This window comes from Stegodyphus dumicola, chromosome 1 (genome assembly GCF_044657685.1).
Source record: "Stegodyphus dumicola isolate Sdum_Otavi_A_Nest chromosome 1, ASM4465768v1".
Lineage (NCBI taxonomy): Eukaryota > Metazoa > Arthropoda > Arachnida > Araneae > Eresidae > Stegodyphus > Stegodyphus dumicola.
In genome coordinates this window covers 108544605-108558393 of record NC_140768.1, presented here as the reverse complement: position 1 = coordinate 108558393, position 13789 = coordinate 108544605, and the positions used below count along the sequence as shown (strand labels likewise).

The following is a 13789-nucleotide window of genomic DNA, read 5'->3' as shown; positions in this document are numbered from 1 at the left end:
ATGTTCATTTTTAAAATTATTTTGTGATATTGCTGTTGAACTGAATTTTATAGTTTAAGTATGAAGAACATGATATTTAATAAATAAAGGTAACCAACAAAACGTTAAAAAAAAAAAGGGAGAGCCATTTGGGTATAATGTAAAATCTAAAAGCTTTCAGATTTTTATTATTTTGTTTTAGTTTATTTTTTCCTTTATTCTAATTTTTTGGATCGGAGCTGTAATAGACATTACATATCCTTAACACAAAATTACTCATGAGAACCAAAGAACTGGTCCTTTTTTTTTAATTCTACTATTATTTATGTCACTTCAAAATGCAATATTATTCATTATGTTTTATTCATTAATGAGCCGCAAATGTGTTGACTTCTACACTGAGTTACATTACAACATTGCTTCAAGTTATGCTGATTCTAAACCCACTTCTCCCAAACTATTTACCTCGTTAATTTAGAAGTCAAACAGCAAAAATTAGCATTATACAGTCAAAAGTCGTTAATCCGGACTCGTCGGGACTTCGGCGATTCCGGATTATCGATTTTTCCGGATTATAGATCATCAGTTTAAATCTGGTAAAATGGCATGCAGAAATTATAAAAGTAAAAATATGAAACCGTAATTTACGAAATAAAGAACAATTATGATCTAAAGGGTATCAAAATTGACAAAAGAAAAGCTTAATATTTATTGGTTTACTTTATTAAACATTTCTTTCAATGTAAGTTGTTTCAGTTGCTTCGTTTTTTATGTGATAATACATTCTCTTTAATTCTATAAACAGACATAATTTCTTGTTCAGTTACAAAGGTCCGCTGTTCAAGTCCTATAATTGCTGTGTCGAGAATACCGACTAATTTGTCAATCGAAATTTATTCATTTTCAATAAACTCTGTCACTTTCTTCGCTATCGGAAGCGAATTATAATGACGAGGCATTTGATTTAAATCATATCAAAGACGGAGTACATTGAGATGAAATACTACATTGAGTAAGCAATTATAAGCCAAATAAAATAAAAACATCTGCCCTCAAGATAAGGATAGTGCTGATAAATCAACTTCCAATTCATTGCATGCCGCCGCGGCGTTAAAGATAAAAAAAGTTTAGATAAACAAACGTTTAAGTTTAGATAAACAAAGAATATGCCTTTATCCATTTTTTGCAGCAATTCCATTTTTTGTTTAATGGACTCCGAAAGATACTTTCGCTTTGTATATCCTTTACATATTAGTAAATATATATCGGAAATTCTATTTGACATAATCGAAAGTTCAAGCTTACTTTTATAAAATTGCTCTAACAGTCTGCAAAAAATAATAATCCGGATCCAATTCGAAGATTAAGGAACAACGCAATCTGCAACATTAACTGAAATAGATAATTAGATAATTTTAGCTTAGCTTATCCCGTCCGTTATACATTAAACGCGCATTCGTAAACGTATTTTGCGCACGCGCACACGCAAATTCGCAGCGGTAAAGGTCTTACGCGCATGCGTCAACGCGACGCATGCGCAGAAAGTTTGTAGCTTTGAGGTCCGGATTATAGATCATTCCGGATTATGGGTGTCCGAATTAACGACTTTTGACTGTATTAGCAAATTTTCTAGGACTACTTTTGATGGTTTTACCACCGAACCATCTTTGTCAAAGCGCAAAGGCTTTGGCAGCTGAGAAATATTACAATAGTATTGCACTTTGGCAGCTGAAGAAGTTGGTTTGGTAGTAAAACCTTCAAAACTAGTCCTGAAAAATTTGCAAATATAATGCTGATTTTTGTTGTTTGATGTCTAAATTAATCATTATGCAGCATGTTACATTAACCTAAATATTTACCTTATGTTAACCACCTTAGAAAGTTTTTGCTCCTGTTGACTAAATAGCCCTTGCCTGTTCAGACAAAGTAAAATGAATAACTGAAAGCTACTTATAAGGTTAAATATTAAAAATGTTTTATCAAAGTTTTCAAAATATTTGACCAGTTGCATGCAAATCTAAGCTAATATATCAGTCAGTTGCACATAAAATTTCGCTCACCAAGAGCCAAATAAGGTCATTGAATGCCAGAAGTTTGACCTGGGTATTCCAGGGCTGGCTGCATGGTGCAACGTGAATATGAGCTGATTTTCCACCATAAAAGTATCCTTCCCCTTAGGTAAACAGCCCTTGTGTGTTTTGGAATATTCAAATAAATTAAACCAAACTACACAAAATTCAGGTTTCACATGAAAGATAAAATTTCATCATGTTTTATCTTTAAAAATTAGGTAATCCATAAGCATGCAGTCATGTATAGATTCATGAAAAAAAAATTGCTTATAATTTATTCTAATTTTTTTAATAATGTTCGACAATATATTAAGGTAATAAGATCAGGTCCAACATACTGTTATTATAAACAACTAGTTCAGTTCATATCAAACATACAGTACAACTCCAATTATCTAAGCTCCAACTATCCAAATTGCTTTCAGAATTAAAGAAAAAACTAAGATGGAAATGTACTGCGATTCGCAATATAACGATTCTGTTCTATGTGCACTATTGTCCTTCCCTTCATGAAGATAGTATAGGCACAGCATGAACATTATTGGAATGATGAGTCACTGTCTCATAGCGCAGTTTTATTATTGGCTACAGTACTATCGTTTGTCACTAAGTGGCCAGCACGGCCCACCTGTTACTGTTCATTTTAATTACCAGTCAGTCAGTGTGTCACTGACCTGCTACAGAACTGTGACAGTACTCTTTCGTGTCAGTGCATTGTTTTGTTTGTGAGTGTATTTCATTGTTCACAACGGCTTCTAAAAGAAAACGTGTTATCATTAGCAGATAAACTAAAAATTATAGAGCAGTCGTATAAAGGAGTTACAGATAAACATTTGGCTGAGATATACGATCTTGGACAATCAACAATTTCAGACATTAAAAGGAGCAAACCTAGTTTTTTTAAACTTGCTTGAAAACGAACTTCCTTGTCACTGCTTGAAAACAAAGATGGAATTTCTTCAAGAAAATCAAACAAGGCAGCAACAAACAAAAATTCAGAAGATGTCATTTTCAGATGCTTTTTGCAGCAACCCATTTTCGGGTTCGATTCTTTGTGAAAAAGAGCAGAGCTTAACTCAGAAGCTTGGTTGTTCCTCCTTTAAAGGAAGTAATGGCTGGTTAAAAAATTTTAAATGCAGGCACGTGTTCCGGGAATTAGATTTTAGTGGTGAGAAGTTATCAGCAGAATCCAAAGCTGCAGCAGATTTTATTGAAAAATTTAAAATTGTAACAGACTCCTATGATCCTGAGTTTTCGTATAATGCCGATGAAACCGATCTTGTTTGGAAAGCTCTGCCTAAAACCACTTTAAGGTCTAAAAGGGAGTGCAGTGCTCCAAGACATCAAGTATTGGTGCTTACCAGTACGAACTCTATGGGAAGCCATAAAATACCCTTTCTGTTGATAGGGAAGTCAAAAAGGCCAAAGAACATTTTAAAATGTGAAAAAGCTTCCCTTCTTTCATAAAAACCAACCGAAGGCCTATATGATTGCAGCTTTATTTACTGAGTGGTTGACGATATTTTTTGATCACTGAAGTGAAAATGCTCCAAAACTCTCTTGGAAAAGAAGGCAGTAAAGTTCTTCTGATTGTTGATAATGCACCAACTCACCCCACAGCAGAATTGTTTGAGAGGGGAATGGCCAGTTTACAAGTCTTTTTATCGCCAAATGTCAGAAGCTTGTTGCAACCAATGGAAGAGTCTGTTATGAAATCATGAGATGCCATTACAGAAGGCAACTTTTATGGAAACTTTTGGTAGAGAGCGAAGACGAAGAAGGTGCGTTGGCTAACCACAAAACAATTAATTTGAAAGATTGTGCTTACATGTTGGCAGAGCTTGGTTAAGGCAGTCACATTAAGACATGCATGGAGCAAGTTGAAAGGCATATCAACTGAAGGAGAAAAAGGAAAGGAGAAAAAGGAAAAAGATGCTCAAGAAAAAGAAAGAGAAGAGACTGGAGAAGACAAAGATGATGTGTCATTTGAGGAATTAAGAAACATTCTTTTGAAAGTTCCTGGATGTTCAGAAGTTAGTGCGGAGGATACAGCAGAATGGATGGTGTGTGTGATTTGTCAGACCCTGGGTTTCAAATTTTAAATGATGCTGAACTTATTGAAGGTATGAGAAAAGAAAGTATCGAGGAAGAAGATGACCTTAATGTCAAAGTTGAAGCAGACATGGGACCATCAGCTAGTAAATCGCTTACTGGCCTTTTTGAAACTGCGTTGAAGTGGATGAAGTGTCAGCCCGAGTGTGACCGCATGCAACTCCTCATTGTCAAGTGGATGCGCGACTTAGCTGCCTGAAAAATATGTGAAGACACTCAAATAGCTTACTTTGACCAAGATGTTCAGCACTAGTAAGTACTGTACAGTATGCTATATATCATGTATGTAAAAGTACTGCCTTTTTATTTTAATTAATTAAAACCTCTTTTTCTTTAAAAATTGCTTTCCCCCCATTTTTAGCATACAATACATACAGTAATTAATTTAAGTGTATATAGACCCTTTTTTCGGAAAAAATCCAACTATCTGAATTTTTGATTATATGAATGGGGACCAGTCCCAACTGATTTGGATAATTGGAGTTCTACTGTAACTAAAACTAATGAAGCATATAATTTAAGGACAAAAATTTTCTCTTCAGAAAGAAATTCTGTTCTTTTAATTAAAAAAAAATTCGAAGTAAAAAATTTGATCCATATCCATATTTAAGTAACAGCTTTCCAGCCACTTGCTAAATATAATCAATATGGAAAATTTTAAGCATTTCAATACAAAATATATTAATTTTACATTGATATTCATTATGTGCAATAGAACTGTATGTTGCAAAATCGTATTCTAGTTGTTGACTCTAATCCTTCATAAACAACAGAAAATTTCTTAAAGTTTACATGTAGAAATCCACAATATGAGTAAAACGTTTCTTGTATTTTAAAGATATAAACTTCACATTTGATTATTAGTCTTTTGTCCTCTGAAAACTTACTTACTCAGTGCCATAGAAACCATAGCCAGTCTTGACCCATTACTACAGACATTGGACCTGTTTGTTAATTGTAATATGTGTACAAATTATCTTTTCTCAGTTATCTATTTCTGAAGCCCTTGGTGATGCCACCTCAGTCTTCCCACTTTTAAGTAATGCAGAAACATTGATTTTCACGAAAAGCTAACAATCAGTAGCAATCATATCACGGAAACAGGCTAGAGTTTGAATCGGACTGAATTTAACGAATAGTGGTTGTGGATATTAAGAGCAGGTGGGTCTATCATCTGAAGTATCAATTATACTGTCAAGAATTAAGATTCCAATGATTAAAAGAAGGGGCCTAATTGGGTATTTAAGATATATTTGATAAATTATTTTAAAATATGCAATCGACTCTTTGATACAGCAGGGATTAATCCACGCTCTGTCTTTTTTTGGGGGGGTTGTTAATGAATGATGCTAAAATTATTGGTTTGAGCTCAAAAATTACAGAAAATAGAAAACGAAAAGTGTGTAAGACTCCAGAAATTATGGCAGATTATGTGTTAGTATGGAGTCAATTTAATCTACAAATGTATATACAATAGTGTCCAAATATCCATGGATCATACGTTCCAAGACTTACCACAAAAATGTCAAATTTTCGATAATACCAAACAGTACATGAAAATTTGACAAATTGTAGAAATAAGATATTGCCAATATTAAATAAAGTAATGACACAGTATTCTGCATACTTCAATACTTTAATTTGTTTATACAGTCAAAAGTCGTTAATTCGGACACCCATAATCCGGAATGATCTATAATCCGGACCTCAAAGCTACAAACTTTCTGCGCAGGCGTCGCGTTGACGCATGCGCGTAAGACTTTTACAGCTGCGAATATGCATGTGCGTAATATGTTTACGCTTGCGCGTTTAATGTATAACGGACGGGATAAGCTAAGCTAAAATTATCTAATTCAGTTAATGTTGCAGATTGCGTTGTTCCTTAATCTTCGAATTGGATCCGGCTTATTAATTTTTGCAGACTGTTAGAGCAATTTTATAAAAGTAAGCTTGAACTTTCGATTATGTCAAATAGAATTTCCGATATATATTTACTAATATGTAAAGGATCTACAAGGCGAAAGTATGTTTCGAAGTCCATTAAACAAAAATGGAATTGCTGCAAAAAATGGATAAAGGCATATCATTTGTTTATCTAACCATTCCGAAATCTGTTTATCAATTTCACACTGCTCTGCAGCAGGGGGGATGCTGCAGCAGGCAGTGAATTAGAAGTTGATCTGTCAGCACTATCCTTATCTTCAGGGCAGTTGTTTTTATTTTATTTCGCTTATAATTCCTTACTAAATGTAGTATTTCATCTCGATGTACTCCGTCTTTGATATGATTTAAATCAAATTCCTCGTCATTATAATTCGCTTCCGATAAAGAAGAAAGTGACACAGAGGTTATTGAAAACGAAAAAATTTCGATTGACAAATTAGTCGGTATTCTCAACACAGCAATTATAGGACTTTAACAGCGGAACTTTGTAACTGAAGAAGAAATTATGTCTGTTTATAGAATTAAAGAGAAAGTATTATCACATAAAACGAAGCAACTTAAACAACTTACATTAAAAGAAATGTTTAATAAAGTAAACAAATAAATATTAAGCCTCTTTTTTTTTGTAAATTTTTATACCCTTTAGATCATAATTGTTCCTTATTTCATAAATTATGGTTTCATATTTTTAATTTTATAATTACTGCATGCCATCTTACCAGATTTAAACTGATGATCTATAATCCGGAAAAATCGATAATCCGGAATCTCTGAAGTCCCGACGAGTCCAGATTACCGACTTTTGACTGTATTACTAAAGAAAGTAAGTAAAATACTATATTGTACACTAGAATATTCTCTTGTAACTGTATCAAAATAAGGAACATTTAAACTTAATCTGCAACAGATGAGTGAAACGTTAAAAGGTAAAGTTCTTGTGCTATAAAGCATTTTCAAAGGATGGTAGAAATAAGTATTGTTTCATTCTTCTAGCATTAATAACACAGTAGTTTGTACCTGAAGAACTTGTAGCATGACTACTGTCCTATTTTGGACTTTTAAATATGTTAAAAATAATTTTAAGAAGACAGCTACAATAATATACATTAATAAGGATGCAAAAAGTAAGAAAGGAAATAAATTTAGAAAGAAGTAGAGTACAAACCCAAAGATAAATCAAATACTTCCTGACAAATAAAAGCCAAGATTTCACAACACACAATGGTGTGCAAAATTTAAGGACAAGATGGGTTTTTGAATGTAACGACTTGCAGAACTGTTCCAAACTGATTCAAATAATACCATCAGATCCCCCAAGATGTGAAAATATTGCACAAGTTATTAAAACCACCCAGATAATGAATATGAAAGATAAAAAGGGACTTTATTGAAGACAGCTCTAAGCTCAACTGAAAAGATGACAGAAACGTCTACGTGACAGGCATCTAGCAAGAAAAATTCAGCCTTTGAAAGGGTTATTATCAGCCCTGACTGCAATGTAGAAATTAATAATGTCTTGTCTGATTTTGTTTGAGTTTGGTCAAGGATGTTGTAGATAATAAAAAAAAATTACACAGGTGCTATAAAATGTAGTCTGTTAGTAATAAATTTATTCCTTGCATATCCAACTGTTTAACATCAAGACAATGAGATGAAGCCCTGTTGCTTAGTTCCACAATAATCTTTAGTTTTCCTTAAATGGAATACCTTTAAAATCTTAGGATACCTTATGCTAAACTTAACAACTTAATTTTTTTTTTTTTTTAAATTACTGCTTGGTCCTAGAACCTCCTAAAAGATAACTAACATGAAAAAAGAAGTAAATAATAAATTCTGGCATAAATTACACCACATGATTAAATGTATTTGTTATTTTGTGTAACTCCTGTTACTTTGTTTATTTAATTTTTTCTTTTTAAATTTTAGAAATGCTTTTTTTTTTTTTTTTTTTTTTTAATGTTTTGTTTCAGGTACAAGTATCTGCTTGTTTCCTTCTTTCTTTTTTTTTGGGGGGGGGAGGGAACTACAGGAAGTGGAATTTGATATTTTTCTTTTATAAGGTAAAGTGTGAGCACTTAGTTAAAATTTTTATAGCACTTTTTATTATCACTGCTTAATGAGCTATTAAATTTAAATAAAATCTTCACTGTTATTTTTTATTATTAACATCCAAAGAAATGCAAGCTACTTTTTCTCTCTTATAAGTGAGAAAGGTGGACCTCGAAAGGCCCAGACAGATGCTGTGCCCAAGTCCCATGCTGTCTTAATCCGGTCCTAAGTACATCCAAATAGTGTTGATAGTAGGAGAGAAGTTATATTATGGCTTGCAAATACCCTACAAAAGAACCCTTAGCCACTTACCGATATCACGTTTTACTTGGTAGAAAACACTCGCTTGTATCAAAGAAAGTATCACATAATTGGACTCCATCAAGTTCCCAGGATATCGCTCGCATTTTGATATGCAACTCCTTATCTTCAGTTTCTTAGCTGACAGAGTCTCATAAATTCAATTATACGTTATGACCCTCCCTTTCCTTCTCTTCAAAAAATAGGAAAAAAAAAAAAAAAAAAAAAATGCTATCAGATACCGAACATCTCTCTCTCCACTCACACACACGTAACTGCGGCTTCGGTAAAAATTGAGATCTGACCTTGGTTTTGAACTCAATCAGCTCCATATTTGAGTCGGCGTTGAGGGAGATTATTAAGACGCCTTTTCCTTGACAGTTAAAAGGGGGGACAGCACAGAGAGCAGGCGAGCTCATCATCAACATGTTCACGTACTCACACAGTCGGAGATTTTTAAATAGTAAAAACGGCGACACCTGCCTGCGCAGCTATGGCTTTTCTTTTTATAAACGGAGATAAAAGAGCGGGGAAAGTATCCTTAACTGAGATCTTTAAAAAGAAATCGAATGAGCAGTATATCTTGACTTTTTCTACCACATAACAGTTTCTTGAAAACAAATACACAAATAAAGTTCCAAGAAGGGATAAAAATTTCCAAGAATACTGGGAAAAATTAAGACTCAAATTGATTTCATGATTCGATTTCTAGTTAATCAATTAATGCTTAAAAACATTTAATATTTCCTTTAATTAACCGTGGCCAAAAATATAAAAAAAATTATGACAGTATTTCAGCTAGCACTATGCATTAAGTACAGAAGCATTATGCAAATGCAATGAGACGCGAGACCATTGTTTTATGACCTTATCCCACTCTGTTTCTGCTCTGAAAAAGAAAGGAAGATTCTAAGAAACCCAAAAGAAGAAATGTAACTGGAGAATCACGATACAACTTACACTACTCTCTTTAAAAAATCTCGTGATGGAACTTTTAGCTGCCAATGCAAGACAGCTGACAACTTAAAAATTCCGTCCACAGCTTTTCAAGAGGAAAAGTAAAAGCTCAACAAACGATAAATATAATTCTTCTCAACTGCAATCTTGAACTATAAATTATAATGGCAAGTACTATAAAACTTTCCATTTGCTTAAACCAAATCCTACATATTGACCATGACAAGCTACGTTTTTTAAGTTGAAGGCTACAGTTATTCATTGCGTTCTACTTAAAGGCAAAAATAAATAAATCAAAATATCGGAATTTCCTTGAAGAAAATCAATAATGCCTGATAGGAAACACGCCAACAAAATGCACACATTAAAAATAGTATTCTTCGCTCATCCATGTATTACCATTCCCCCACACACCCACACTTCGTGGCATTTCATGGAGGTAGGAAGTACTTTCTTACCTCCATGTGGCATTTCTTGACATCAAATGAAGTTTTCCTTCCAATCTGCTGATAAGAATGGAACCCAACATTTTCTTTTATTTGCGTCTTTTATCTACGCTTAGTATAAAACGCCAAATGGTTTTCTATTAACGAAAACACTTTTCAGATTTTGACAAGCAGACATGGTATAAAATATCAATCAAGAGCATAAAAGGTTGGTAAAAATGCAACAGTTTCAAATGATTTCTGAGAAACAGAAAATAAACATTCGTAGAACCTTGATCATTAAATACAGAAAAAAGTGAAAAACTGGAGTAACGGAGCAGGGGATGAATAAGCAGTAGAAAAGAAGATGATCAGGAAAGAAATTTGGAATTTTCCACACGTGAAAACTATACAAAAAGGTGCATACTTGAAAATGTGCCTTAAAAAATGGGCATGCCAGTGCTATTTTTGAACCAATTCATTGTTACTTAAAAATTTTTTGCACTCACGTGCGATAAAATGCTGACAAAAGACGACACCCACTTAAGATTACTTCATAGATACAAGGGATTATAATCTCGGACTACGCGTAAGCAAGAAAAACAGGAATTAATGTTAGCAACATTCTTGTGATTCTTTTCTTCGTGTTAAGAAGATTTAGAATGTTTTCAGTGTATATATGTTTTTATATGACCCTAGAAAAGACCTACTATTCTATATATAAATTCGTATTTCACGGAATTCAAAAATACTGGGTCCGCCTGCCTCAGATTGCCGTTAGAAAACAAAAGAACACATCAAATGCATAAACTCTGTGGTAATACTCCGTCCTGGTGAAAACTGGCGCGATCTTATTATTCCATAGTAAAAGGACATCTTATCAAAAAAGACTGGGAAAAAAATGTAAAAGTGCTCAGATTTTAACAGTAGCCCAAAAGGGTTTGTTAAGGTTTTTCTACATTCTCATTGAATTTGCAGTCTACCAGTCTGCTGTTCCACTCACTCACTTGCTAACCCATTTCTTTTTGTCGTCTTACCTTTATTATTACGCATCATTTTCTTTGCACTTACGCCATATAATTGAACAGCAAAATTACAAAAAATTTTTTAAGCAGCATGTGTTTAGAATTCCTAATTAAGTGCTAAGTTTTAGCATACATTTTCCAATATTTTTCATTCTTTTCTCAATTTATAATATCAATGTACAGTTTTCTTAGTAAGATTGTTTGCAAAGGTTCCCCCCTTTCATTATTAACGTTTTGTGTGTTAAATTTATAATTAAATATCTTGCTCTCCGCACTTAAGCCATTCGATTCAACAGCAAAATCACTAAATATTCAATCAGCAGATTTTTAGAATTTCCGAGTCTCGCGCGCTCAAGATAAAAATGGTTTGGACCACCATAGTTTTAATCCATACAGTGTTGCCACTGCTCGCTTTCAAATCTCGAGTTTGTAAAAAATGTATTAGTTTTATAAAATATGAAATATAAAATTTGAAATTCAAAATTCGGGCTTCCAGGAGCACATGTTTGAGTGGAGGACTACATTATTCAAAATTTGACTGCCCTAGGTACTGTCATTTTTTCTCAGTGCGAGAAACATGCATACGTTCATGTAAATTCTTCATTATTTAATTTCTTTGAAAGTACCACACGGCGATAATATTCTGTGGCAAAAATCTGAAAAGTATCTGAATCAGACATTCAAAGTGATACGCCGCCAAATCCAGTTTCGAGACCCGTTGGAGACCCCATTCCAGCTTATGCCCTTTTGGGCTAAAAAAAGATACCTCGAAAATGTTTCAATTCCACAATCTTTATGACATCCGTGACTTGAGACTCCGTGATTTGGGGAAGTTGCGTACGCTTTGGAATGTACGAATTCAATTCGTTCCTGAAGTCGTCCAAAATATTTGTAAACCGGAAAAATTGTTCCCACAGGAGTTAATATAAATTATTTTATCCGTTTCTGGAATCCAGATGAATACTTAGGAAAGAATACTTTGTATATAACTTCGTAATGCGAAACCAAAGGAATTCATTAAACCTAAAACATAATATTTGCATTCACGTAATATTTAACATAATAATAAATAAATAAATAAAAAGGAAAACTTGAATTAAATTTTATTGTATCTTTGTGAAGGAAAGTAAACGGAAAGTAGAAAATGATGAAGAAGGAAAAGGTGCGAAAAGTTACTGTTTAAAAGGAAACTTCTATTCCATAAAAATATCAGGTAGCTGCTGTCTTTCTGGAATTCTTTACTTTTTCTTTTCTTTTAACATCCCTCGCTTCTACTTTAGAATCGCTGAGTCTATGCTATGTCTCATTAAAAATTAATCCACAGTGATTCCCTCAACTTTCTATGTTTTAAAATGTTCCTAAATGTCCAAATGCAAGACATGATGGCATCCTCATTGTAAATATTTATATTACGGCTTAATACTGGGGCTGCTCTATGAAGTTTTGCACCTTACCCTATTTCGCAGATCAAGTAACAATGTCAAGTTTCCCCAACCTTTTTGTTCCTAAGACCACATTCTATACTATCTGTTGGACAGCGTGCACCATTCCCTTTTACAAGGTGAATTTACAGTTGGGTAGAGTTAATAACACATTCACACATAAAAATATATATATAAAAAAAAAATAGAGAGAGAGAGATCGGTCGCATTTCGCTTTGTGCTGATATATGTGTTGGACGCAATTTCTATTTCATTAATAATGAAAAAACTTTCGCGTAGAATTTTATTGAAGACAAAAACATTTTTTACCGTGATCGCACAACGGCGGGCGCCATGGTGCCCGCAGGCACAGGGTTGGGAACCCCTGAACTAAATATATCTTCGCTTCAGTTTTCTTAAGAAGATATTTCCTCTTTGCATTAACAACAGTTTGGAGTACCATTTGTTGCCGACTTATTTGGTCGTATCTAGAGACAGTATTCGTCATTTAAGACATTTTTCGACTGAAAGATGTGTTCCTACTCCAAGGCGTTCGTCAGCCAACGTTCCAATGTATTACACCACGCATTTTGCGTGGAAAGGATGCTTGCTAAATGTTTCTGGATAATTGCAAGTTGAATGTAATACAGGTACCAATTGCTTTCCTTTCATCCCGTCGTTTTAGCAAGAATTTCAATTTTCAGCTCCCCTCCGGTTTCAATAAATATTTCAAAATCTGTTAAAATATTGGTCAATCATAAATTCAAATAAGGTGATCAATGGCGACAATTATTTTAGTCAAGCTATTAATCAAGGTCGATAAGAAAGGGCAGAAAATCTGAAAGCACCTGTTGTTTGTTTTGGTTTCATTAATTACTGTGATGAAAACTATCCTCGACAGTATGTTTGACAGGCGGTGTTCACTGCAGTTACGGGCCTTATATAATTTAAGTAGGGGTAATTCAGATGAAAGTTTTGTTAATATTTTGATTTTGAGCAGTGCTGGTCACAGGAAAAACAAAACATTATTATAAATTTTTGTGTGAGGCAGAATCAAAAAGCGTATAACGTCGACTTCAAGAAGTGCACGTAAAAAGGCACACTTAAATGCGTCCCCCCGCGCCAAAAAAAAAGGGCCCATATGAAAAATGGCTTACGGCTCGTTTATACAATAACAAACAGCTTTAGCCACTCTATCGGGAGGTATTTTTGTGGTACATAAGGAAAAATATATTTCAGACATGAAGGGGAGTTCCATTCCAGAATGTGAATAAATTAGACCACCATTTAGATAATATCAGGCATGCCATTCTTCTTTTTCCAGGCCCCATCAGGTCCAAAAGAGTTGGCTGCATGGTTGCTTTTCCCTATGCGTAACATGAAACGAGCCAGTCTTCCTTAAAAAGTCTTTCACCGAAGCCTTCCCTTTCCTTAGACAAATTTTACCATCTCAAATAACCTATCTTCATATTATGGAAGCCATTATAGTAAAAATATACAAAATT

At 33.8% G+C, this 13789-nt stretch overlaps 1 protein-coding gene across 2 annotated transcripts in view; it reads right to left on the bottom strand.

Annotated features, from left to right (window-relative positions):
* Window positions 1-13789, bottom strand: part of LOC118179781 (interference hedgehog-like) — a 204847-nt gene that overhangs the window by 83757 nt on the left and 107301 nt on the right. The window lies entirely within an intron of this gene.